At 37.4% G+C, this 12,429-nt stretch overlaps 1 protein-coding gene across 2 annotated transcripts in view; it reads left to right on the top strand.

Annotated features, from left to right (window-relative positions):
- Positions 1–1,165: 1,165 nt before the first annotated feature.
- Positions 1,166–12,429, top strand: part of LOC110050501 (QRFP-like peptide receptor) — a 40,158-nt gene continuing 28,894 nt past the window's right edge. The window contains exons 1-2 of one of the 2 annotated variants that reach the window (XM_020756425.2): positions 1,166–1,299; positions 1,954–2,013. The gene's annotated coding sequence lies outside the window, so the exon portion shown is untranslated. The remainder of the gene's footprint in view (positions 1,300–1,953; positions 2,014–12,429) is intronic. The other variant, XM_089273398.1, reaches the window with a different exon arrangement.

Raw genomic sequence — 12,429 nt, forward strand, 5'->3', positions numbered from 1 at the left:
AATTATTTTTTTCCCTGTATTTTGCTATTTAAATTTGTAATTGTGGTTGTTTGGTAGATTTTAAGGAGCACAACGAGAACTACTGGTTTTTCCCAGTAATTGTGTTATCCAGTAAAGTCATTATTATCATTATTAGATCCACTGTTCTGCTCACTAAGCTTTCTGTTTGGCATTATTAACTCTTTCCGTTACCGTCGTGTTTTGCACAAGGTACCTATTAGTGGGGAGGGGGGGGGGGGGAAATAGGGGGTCAGAAACTCCCGCCTCCCGTAGTTCTCCTCCCTTTATTCTCCCAGGCTTTCCCCCTGTCTCCCACCCACCTATTACTTCGCACCGGCGCTTCCTTGTATAGAGCGGATGCGCCCTCAGTACAAGCGGCAGGGATATCTAACTGTCCTGACCAAAACTACTCAATAATAAACTTTGTCTTTGTAGCCAACAAAAGGGAAAAGCGATGTTTAACTTGTTTTGGCCTCTTCCAAAATCACTTAACACCAGAATAACACAACTGTCATATTACTAGGGCGACCACGTTTTTGGCGCCAAATTTAAAACTTAGCGGCATCAAATGTTCCACGTTCTGTCGTGATTTCTGAGATTTAAAATCTCTTTTCGCGGTCGCCTTGGAGCTGGTCAGAAGTTATGCTGTTGTGACTCCAGGAAGTCCCAATTGCTATTCAGGGGGTCCGAAACAAGGCTTAAATCGAATGACAACTGATCACTTACTACTAATCCACTTCCAGTTTAATTTGTAATGTTTGGGTAGCGAACTTTTGGATTCAAATATTGACAGATTAGTAATGTAGGTCTGCAATATTAGAAACAACGTTTTGCTTTCGTGAGACTAAAGTAAACTATTCACCAACTGAGTGGTTATCACGTTACTCCTGAATCATTAGGCAACTACACATTGTTTGTTGATGGAAGACATGTTAGTTCCCTTTTGCACGATAAGATAAGAACATTTTTATTACGGATCGGCACACAGTTTAATTGGTCGCATCAATATCTTAAATCCTTTTTAAATTGTTTAAATACCACGCCATGCTAAACCACAAAATAAACAAAGGAAGCTTTAGCTGTAAGCTTGAATGGAACAATATTTACTCAATGACAGGGATTACTGTCAATTTCCATGGAAAGCATTTAACTGCACGTCACTCATGATTGGGATTTCAGTCTTCTCACACGAGCCCATATCATGCACAGTTTCCTAAGTGTTTTTATTCTCGTTATGATCTGTTAAGACGTGACTTCAGGCCACCGCCGGCGAAAGATTCGTAGAAGATTTGAAACAAGGTACAATTCTATTACCATTGACTTATTTTGGCTAACAGCAAAGAAACTTTATCATTGTTAGTTTAAGCGAATCGGAAGGTAATCTGTGGGCTATTTATGTAGCACTGAACTTCAGTGGCGGCTTCGTCGCCCGCACCATCTTGACAACCCAATCTGTTATTTTTTAATGGTTACTTCATACTTTTTGAACAATAGACAGAGTTTTCGTTACAAAAGTATTATTCTTGTACCCTAAATTGGAGGGATAATTCGAAGTATTCAAAAAAATAGGTAAAACACGAGCTGATGTTTCAACCCAGCTTTAATAATGTGAACTATCAGAGGCTTGTTGATATTTCGTGAGAGTAACCACGGAACGATCGACCTGTGTTGCATGTGATCCGAACCAATTATTAGATTAAAAAAAGATTCCCAAGAAATATGGTCCGACTGTTGTAGCTTGGAGAAAGGGCCTGTGAAAATTTCAGTCAATTTTTTCAATGGTAGCTTCATATTCTGGATATTAGACGGTTACAGAAGAGCGAACAACCGCAGCCCCTTTACCAACTAGCTTTGACTTAATTTATTTAGTATCATCACTGTTACAAAGACTTAAGGTGGTTTTCCCACTCGATACAAACAATCTTTGTATTGACTGTTAAACTGACCTTTCAGAAGATTACGTCAAGTTACTGGAAGGCCAGACCACCAGTTTCAACAGGGAGCAAAGGAGAGGTTTGTTCCTTGACTTCATCATTAGCCCAGAAAGTCACAAAGAACTCATTTTCACTAATGGCTGCCAATAGCGGCTTTGCACGTTGTCGTCATTTGACTGCAACTACCAGAATTCCTTTCGTTTCCTCTTTATTATTTAAATTTTGAAGGTTTACACTAATCAGCATAAGAAACAGAAAAAGTGAAAGATTCTGGTGTAGTCAAATGACGCCATCATGCAAATCGCCTATTAAAAATTATTTTGCATGCATTTAAATTAACCTCATTGAACTCGTGTGAGAGTAAGACTTGTGTTAAATTGTCAGCTCAAAAACCTGGTTAGTGAAGCTAATTTTAAGAAAAGCGTTCTATCTGTTATTATATTGTAAGCCAACAACTCAGTTGACCTCTCTCTCTCGATGTGCATGTGAACATCATCCGGTAAGACTGTGGATTCCAAAATAGTTGGATTGCAAAATTCCACTACTTCTGTCCAACTTGTCACTTTCGTCAAGCCTCGAAATGTTTATCAATCAGCTACGTTCAATATTCTACAAAACACCGTGCTTCGGTGGCTATTGTCTAAATTTGGTAAATAAATTGTATAATTGCTTAATTGGATTCTAGGTTAACAACATCACCTCAAATACTGTATTTTCTTGATTAAACTTCGAGTCCCTGATAAATAAGCTGAAGACTAACATGAATCGGCTGCAGGAGTCTCTGTTAACAGACCATCTACTTTATTTTAAATTAAATTTTTAATAAGATCTTCGCGGACGCGCGAAAAAACAAAAACAAAAACAAAAACAAAAACAAAAACAAAAACAAAAACAAAAACAAAAACAAAAGAAAAAACAAAACAAAAACAAAAACAAAAACAAAAACAAAAACAAAAACAAAAATAAAAACAAAAACAAAACAAACCCGGTCAGGTTGAACGAGCACGATCTCGGTGGTGTTGGTCTCGTGCCCCGCGCTCTTACTCGTACGCTCACTTAGTACACTCGCTCCGTACGCTCGCTTGCAAATAAGGAAAAAAACTGCCATGGACAAACTAGCTATAAATATAGCAGTCAAATGAATGCCGGCTCCACCGGGACAAGTTTAAAATAAACCCCAGGAGCAGGAGCGTTTAACCGGCAAAATACGCGATCGAAGGGGAAGTTTGCTCGGTTCCTCGGATCAGTTGTTCTTTTTTGTAATCCAAATACAAAATATTTGTAAATGCTTCAGTTCCTGCGCAGCCCACAATACGCCGTTCAGCAAAACCATTCAGTCTACATCTGGGTAGTTAGCCTACGTTTCAGCCGGACGTGTCATGAAAACCCCGATATAGACTGTCTGCGACGCAGGCTACTGGAGAGTGAGCAGGACCTTCAGTCTTCAGCTGTCATTTCGGAAGTGAACTGATAATGATGAAAATGTCACGGTTTTCAATTATTTTCGCGCTTAAAATCACTTCATCCTGTACAGTGGTACATCGCAAGCTATCTACAGTTATTAGTACATTTCCGTTCTTGTCAACTAGCTGATAAGCTATCTTTGTGAGATCACTACTCTTGCGAATTGTGCACAGCTCAACCCATACTCAGTCAGTACGATTTTTGGTCTGGGACGCAGAGTCACAATGAAAAGATAACAAGCGCGTTTAGAATCTACTTGACCGCGATATTGCATATTTTCGATCCTGTTACAATTATCATAATTTTACTGTAAAGCTGAACGTGAATGGAACTAATGTAAGTTACGTGCGATTGTACAGTTGAGCAAAACTTCGACCCAAGTTTTGCATGCTGTTTGTTTGGAAGTCATGGAACTGGTTTTTTTTTTATTTCAGAGTTGATTTTTCCTAATGAAAGAATTAAGAGAAATCTACGACTGAAAGCGTTACGGTAACCGTGTAAACAAAATGTACTTGAACGATGATGCAACCTCATTTATGAATGAATCCAGGCGTAGTCAATCGATAAAAGTCGATATCGGAAAATAACCACCCAGACTATTCAAAGATGACTTTGTTATTGTGTAAAATAATACCTGGAACACGAAGCAGGCGTTCATCTTCAGCATTTTTTTGACATGACATCGCAATCTTTAAAAACTAAGAATTCAAAGCGTAGTAATCTCTTCTCCAGGCCCCAGTTGTTCGAAGACTGTATAACGCTATCCACCAGGTCTTCTGGGGAAAGCAGGATCTTGGCATGATGTAAAGATATAAAGCCCAAAATGTTTCTGTTAGCTGTTTCTGTTCTTGTTATTTTGTCAATGATTGTTAAAGAAACGCAGGCCACAATAAAAGGACTCACTAAACCCATTACAGACAAATTTTGTCAAACGTACATTTTGTAAGTTTAACTTGTAAAAAGCCAAAAATAATTTTCGATAACAATCGATAATAGTCGATATCAATCGAGAATCAATCGCTATCGATTACTATCGGCAATCGATAAAAATCAAACTGTCACAACTTTTTTCTTCATCGATTGCTATTGATTAATATCGATTATCGGTTTATCGATTGACAACGCCTGGATGAATGCATGGTGGGTTTGGTGAACCTCGAAAGTTGTCAACCTGTCCATGTGTCAGTGTAATGCTTCAATTGCCTTTAACTTGCACCAAAGTTGTTTAAATACTTGACCTGCTGATGTTAATCCTAAAAAGGTATGAGCTGATAGTTGATCTCGTTTGTGAGAGCGAGCATGACACATATTTGACAACCAAACTAATGGGGCTAATGAGAGGTACAGTAGATGTGCATTTGTTCATGATCTGAAACTCTTGACCTTGAGGCTGATCAGAGTGGCCAATACTTGTAAAGGAAGTTATCCCGCCCGGTAGGTTGGAAAACCCGGAATTCGGAATTCGGAATTTTATTAAAAAAAATAAAAAAATAAATTAAAAATTAAATAAAAAAAAATAAAAAAATAAATAATAATAATAATAATAGTAATAATAATAATAATAATAAATAATAATAATAATAAATAAATGTAAAGAAAAAATAAATTATTAATTTAAAGTTATAATAAAACCTAGAATCTGAACTCTGGACTCTTGCGGCTTGACAATCAGACGGTTGCAGTTGAGTCACGATATGTGGTCACGCAATACCTTACTTTTAAATTATAAAAAAATATACAGAAAACAAGAAAAAACCTTAACAAGAAACACCCTCACATTCCCTGTACTTTGTTCTTTGTTTCTGAGTAAAAGGTGTGTCACACAAGAGGTTTGAAGCTTTGTTAAAGAAGTTATGAATTTGGACGAGAAGGCATAGTGATTGGAATTCGGAACATTGGCTTTTTTTAAAAAAGGTTTAATTGTTCTTTCTTTGCATGATAGTATATTGTACATTGAGTTTTCTTGTCTTCAATTATTCCTAGCGGCCTATATTAGTAACGCAATCCTAAATAGTTAAGCTGGCTGTCACGCTATTGAAATATCGTTTCTCCGAATCTCTCCCATAGCTCTTGTGCCATGGCATTAGAAATAATAAGTCCTCCCTCCATCCTGCTTAACAAAGATGTTAAGTGAGATATTGTGAAGTCGTGGTTACGGTTCTTCAGACAGGGCAAGTTTATGTGGTAGTAGTGGTTTTGAACTCTTGACATTCTCTAGCACTTTGATCCATCTTCATAAACAAATGGATACCAGTCACTCTCTTTCCGCCCAATTACGGCAACAGAGTCGATAGTGTTTTTTTCATTTTTTATTTATTTATTTTTTTAATTTATTTTTTTATTTTTTTAAATAAAATTCCGGATTCCGAATTCCGGATTCCGAATTCCGAATTCCGAATTCCGAATTCCGAATTCCGAATTCCTGGTTTTCCAACCTACCTATCCCGCCCGCTTGATTCTCGCGGAATGTTCCTTAACTTCCTAATTGTCACTTTATATTCCCTGGTAGCACTTAACATACAAATAAATTGGATAAAAAGATTCTACAGAGCAAACTGATAGACCGGACGTTCTGGGAAAGAAGTACAAAATTGCAAGGATGGAAGTGGATTTCACAGCTCATTAAATTTGATTTTTTGACAGACGTCATGAAATCGCATTGCCAAACTATTGAAAGTTTGAATATTTTAGTCATTGTGTTTACTTTTTTATAGTTGATATTTTATTGCATTCGCCATTTTTGTTATTTGTTTTCCTTCCTCTTGCAAGACAATGAAGCAAACTCCCGGCTAAACTTATCATACGGGACATTGCACTGGCAACAGTTCAAAGACTTGCAATCAAGGCTGGATTTTTTCCTCTGTAGGAAACATGGACAACTGCTTTGTTTGAGTATGAATCAACCTTTTATTTAAATCTAATTTGGGATCAACTTGTCATCACACGAAAGTAACGTGCATGTAAACATGAACAAGTAGAAGTTGAACTGTTTCTCACGAACTTGTTTCAGTGGAGATCGACAAAAGAGGAGCATTCCAATAATGAACATTCACACGCTTGAGTCGTGTAAATTGTATTCAAAACTGACTGGACATTTTTAACTTGTGAATTGCGATTATTATGCACAACAGAGTGTATCGCTAAGCAAGAATGGGAATGCTAGGAATTCAAGGAGAAAAAATAATATCATCCTATTTATCTATACTGCTAGTCAAATTCTCATTCAAGAAGCATTCCACTTATTTCCAGCGTTGTTCCATGTCCATTATAAAGGGCACGTGGAAAGGTCTGATAATTAAAAATAATTGGATTGAGAAATTCCTCACGTTTGTTAACTGGGTCTATGTCTAGGTCTATTTTCAGCAATCCTCGAATTATTTGCCAACCGAATGTTAATGTCGCACAGAGTGACATTTTGTTTCAGAGTGGTTTAAAAGGGAATTTAGGCTCACACGTTCTCTGCTTTAATTCTGTGAGCATTAAGGTCATTAAATTACACGCGGACGAATCCATTTTCGTGGCATGGCCGACCACACATATGGAGTACACAAAATTCAGTTTCATACATCTTTCCCCTTTTGTTAAGTAGGATTCCTAGTCCATAGGTTATGTTTTAGAAAAAAATGTGACAAATTAATGTGTGGGTTTATCTCACCGGTAATAGACTTCGAGTGAGGGGATGCCATCTGGATGTTAAACGCCTTTAGCTATTTTAGAGCAAAATATGTGATTTCACATATGCTATACCAGACCTGGCTTTTAGATCGATCCCTATATATTTCAGAGCAATTCAGGCCCGGATTTTATTTTGAACAAGAATTCTTTGTCAAATTCAGTAATGGTGTTTTCCCCCGTTTCACTGTTTCGCGGAAAAGGCAATATTTTCGTACGTTCTGATCTTACTGAAAATCACGTCACCTTACTTGACCTTACTTCAGTCCAGTCACTGAGTATTTTCGACTTTGTTTTCTGATTTTCATTAATTCGAAGAAGATGCTTCTTTAGGAACCAGATGAAGCCTTTTCGTTCCACTGTTGCTCAACTGATTGTATTTTTAAGCAGGCAATAGAATCCTTTGTTTTCCTTCATTCTGCATTGTGGGAACTTTGCAGTCAATCACAAATAAAACATGTTTTAGCGCCCAAGTTGTTGTCACTATGTTATAAAAGAATTAGTTCATGCTTTAGAGAGCACTCAAGAAGCTAGAGTTGCTCTCCTAGAGTTGGTCTCGACTATCGCCTCGAACAACTTCTGCGCTTCTCTCGGGCTTTCCAAGCCTCCCGCGTGAAGCTACTCGATATACACACACTACTCGATACGCATACTACTCGATAGACGCACACTAAGCATGAACATATTCTATAATCTATACCATATGTCAAGCATGAAATATACTAGCTTTGGAAAAGATAAAAAGCTTACATATGGAAATATCTCCCGGCATTAATTCGTTATACATGGCCCCAAACAACCGAATACAGCAGTAAGACTATAGCTTTGGCAACTCGAAAGTTCAGTTTAATGTAGCGATCCTAACGGAATATTGCCAATATGACAGCCAAATTGGACTTGACCTGCGGCCTCGTCCAATTTTGACTGTCCTCGGTATTTTTTCCATCCAATTATTTCCAAATTGGACAGCATGTAGTCCTATTTCATATACAAATTGGACAGTTTCTGCGTTTTTACTCAAAGTCCTTATTGAAAACTGTCCAAATTAAATGCCAAATTGGACAGTTTTCAGAAATTTAAGGATAATAGCTGTGCTGACAATGCTGGATTAACTGACTGCTGTATAATTGAAACAGGAAAATGAGAAACAAAAGTAACACAAAAAGTTTTTTATACCGCTGGGAAAATTAGAAAGAAAAAAGAAAACATAATAACGATTATTTTGGTTGCTATCGCGTTTATGATATTATTTAAGCAGTGAAGACAATTTTTACCTTTTCTTTGACATATACGGGAGGCGCGGTGGCCTCATTGTTAGTGCGCTCGTCTCCGGAACGTGCGGTCCGGGTCCGAGCCCTGGCCGGGGACATTGTGTTGTGTTCTTGGGCAAGATACTTTACTCTCACAGTGCCTCTCTCCACCCAGGTGTATAAATGGGTACCGGCGAACTTAATGCTGGGGGTAACCCTGCGATGGACTAGCATCCCATCCAGGGGGGAGTAGAAATACTCCTAGTCGCTTCATGCTACAGAAACCGGAATAAGCTCCGGCCTGATGGGCCACTTGGCTCGCATGCAGACTTTACCTTTCTTTACCTTTTCTTTTTGACATATACATGTAATAACATAAAGTATATAGGCACAATAGTCCCGGTTTTATACTAAAACAGTTTATGAAGTTAAAAAAGAGTCATAAGTTTTGCAGCTTGCGCGCAAAATTAACTCGCTCAATCGCGTGTTTTATGCAAATATGGCACTCATTTCATTTCTCCTTTTAAATGTGTTCCCACTTAAGAGGTATTCGTAGGCTGAAGTGCTTTCTTACTTCTAACGGAACGGGGCCTTTAGAACTTCATTAAGAAGGACAGTTCGAACGTATTAAATTTCAGCTAAATGAGTATAATGACAGTATTACGAATTACGCTTTTTTGCGGGCAAAATGTTTATCTTCGAGCAAAGTTATTAGAAAATCGAAAACCAAATATGTCACAAAAAGTACATATTTATTTATTTCAATATTGAATATTTTGAATTATATTCTTATAAAACACACGTTCGCTTCGTTCTTACTCCCTCTAAGAAATATAACACAAAATTAAAATGATTTCAAGGCTGACACCAGTTTGGCGCGAGATACATGCATTTACACTAGCTGGAAGATGCATGACGCTAAACTTATGCTGCGTTGTGTTTTCTGTATTACATATTTTCAGAATGTTTTTGTTGCTCTTTTAAATATTGAGCAGATGTTGCGAGAAATTTCAATTTTATTCAAACACCATGGCGTTTTCAGAAAAAAGTAGCAATCCAAACTAGGAAAGGTACGCTACAGTTTTTTCTTCTATTTTCTTGTTTAATAACGCCAAAAAAGATATACCTGAAGATTGAATATGAATGTTTTGCTTGGTATGATATCGACGAGAAATTCATTTGACTTAATTACGTTCTCCATGTTCTGTCGAAAGTCAAAAGTAATATCTTGAAACTGACCGCCGATCGTTCACTGAAACGGACCTCGTTCAATGTGCATTTCCCTTCAAGTGCGAAGTTTGTTGTGGATATTTTCATGCATGTCTCCGTGTAGGACAATAGAGAGGTTAAGCATGACGTTTACGGCAAACGGCAAACGGCAAAAATGAAACTTTTGTCGTCTCTCTTCGGCTGTGTGCACAGTAGAGTGAAATTATTTGTATTTGCAATGAATACTAGTAGAGACGTTATTCCATTTTTGTGTGCTTTATTTACGGATTAGAAGAAAAGAACTGAAAATCAGAAGTTGTCTTTGCCGTTTGCCGTGTGCCGTTAACGTCATGCCTAACCTCTCTACTGTTCCGGTCCACTTCAGCCCGCAATATCAATGAGATTATGTGGTGGGATAATAACGTAACGTTCGTTGGGTGGAAAACGTCTAAAATATGCACTGCACACCTAAAATTCTGAACTCGTAAAAACTGAAAAATTTCAGCGTAAAAACAACGTTTCTTTGAAAAGCCATATTGCGTTTTTGGTTCAGCTGTGTTATGTTTGTTTGGGTCTTCAACCGGGATCGCAACTTACAATAACGTGATCGCCCCGTCAGATTATTACGAGCCGGGATTACTGTATTAACTGTGTTCAACGAGAACAGGTTCGGGCCTTGCTCGTTCTAGACAAAGAACAAACAGAGCGAGGTATTCAGTTGCTAAGTGAGAGCATAGTTAATAAAGGGGAATGGTTTTGAAACCCGACAAAGTTCTTTGTTGTATGTTTTTGTTCGCTTTTTTGGCCTTGACCGTGCACAAAACACAATAGTTGTTTACTCCGTACGGAGGAACTGACCAATAAAAACGTTTTGGTTACGTAATTCATGCATAGTTCATGAGCGCAAAACAAAAGATTGTGCACGGTCGTGGGCCTTCCAACATAAATCTTGAAATCTATGTTAGCTCCTTTGATGTTTGCCGGGCTTCATAGCCAGTCCCCTCTATTAACTATGGTGAGAGAAAAAGCAATAACAAAATTGATCTATCACTGATCAAATTGATTAAAAATGTTACAGAACGCTTTCGTTAAAATGTTAACTACTAATTTTCCCGCCTAGGTGCTAAGAGTTTTCTTGGTCAATATTAGTTTACGTTTGGTTTAATTTCTCGACAAGGGCTGCCGGTAGGTCATTTTAATTAGAGACACAATATGATCAGTTACTATTTCACATGTGGCTTTCCAATTTCGTTTGGCTAGAACTATTTGCTGGGAGATCAGTGAATGTTAAACTTAACTAACTTTTTTTAAGGTCCCTGCATGGTCGCCGCGTAGATTCATTTCGGTTGGGGATTAAAGTTTCTCCAAATTAACTCCTTGTCCTTCGATGAAAGTTGAATTCAGTAAGGAGAACATCAGAGCCTTTTTAGCTACTTGTAGACCTGGAAAATCCCAATCTTTTAATTTCTTAACCTATATGCATCCTAAGACCAATTTTGTGATCAGCTTTACTTTTCGACACCCCGCCTGACTGCCTTACTTCCGTTTCGTCAAGTCAGGTTCTTAAGGCCAAAGTCTAAATACATTGCAAAACAAAATAAATAAAGCTTTTCCACTTAAGCAGAAGTTAACATTTTCATTGTCGGTTTGGCGCAACTTCACCGAGGACTAACAAAAACAGTGAAAAGTGAGCTCCGACTTTGAAGTGAATTCGAAATAAGCGCTATATAATAGCAATAAAATGAAAGGATTTCATTGTCACAGAGTATCGATTGCAACTATGAAGAAGTAAGACGGAAATATTATGATTAAAAATATTCAAACTGTGTGGTTAAGGGTTTATTTCTGGAGTATCAATCCAGTTTAATTTTTATGACTTTGGAAATAGCCTGTTGTTAGAGCACTTTCAGTTTTCCTATTTTTTCAAGCATTCCACACACGGTCGGTTTTCTATTTAAGGCAAAAAAGACGACTCTTCTAACATGTACTTGAAGAAAAATATTCATCGAATGTTTTTCTCTAAACGTCCAATTAGAAATTATTCAGCTTTTATTATTCTTGGAAAGCTACTAGAATTTTAATGAGTAACCTGCAGATAGCTATCGATTTCTATTCTAAGGCATAACTTTACTTCCTTTCGCGTTTCTTAACATTTCTTTTCTGTCATAGACAGGAGTTTAAATTCCCTCTGCGATTGAACGTCGGTTTTAGCGGGTAATCTTGAATCAAAATTCATCTAAATGACTTGGCTTCCAAAGAAGAACCGACAACTACAATATTTACATTGTTTCCTTGGTTATTCCTGATATTTGTTTCACAATGGTTTTCATCTGTAGTATTTGTTCTCAGCTAATTGACGTCCCTGTAAGTTTTGCCGATTTTATCGCAGTCAAAGTTTTCAGTCCTACTTGACACCCTAAAGTAAGAAATAAGGATGTATAATTACAAGTTTTAGACGCCGCTGTTCTCCTGCAGTAACATGAAAGAGCCTGACAACTGACCTTGTGTTTTGGCTATATTTTGTCTACTAAATTGCCGGCACAACAAAAGAACATAATTTGTTTTGCTTATCTAAAAATGCACATCTGTGCCTCGAAATAATTTTATTTTCCTCCTCCACGCTGAAGTATTTTCCTACGAGCTATGTGATAACAAATTTTAACCAGTCCCACTTTTCATGTGATATGCAAAGTTAATTGATGTGATCGTGTAAAAAAGAAATTCTAGCCTTACTATATATTACCAAAGGTGCTACAAAAACAAAACTAATTGTGAACGTTTTTCACATTTAAATTGCTTTGGGTTGAATCCATTTGCACATCAGGTCATGTCAATATTTCGGTGTTTCTGAGCTCCTGATCATTTCACCTGAGGTTCAGAGGTAAATGACCTATTTCACC

This window comes from Orbicella faveolata, unplaced genomic scaffold (genome assembly GCF_042242905.1).
Source record: "Orbicella faveolata isolate gen_17 unplaced genomic scaffold, um_ofav_v1 contig_35, whole genome shotgun sequence".
In the NCBI taxonomy this organism is placed as follows: Eukaryota; Metazoa; Cnidaria; class Anthozoa; order Scleractinia; family Merulinidae; genus Orbicella; species Orbicella faveolata.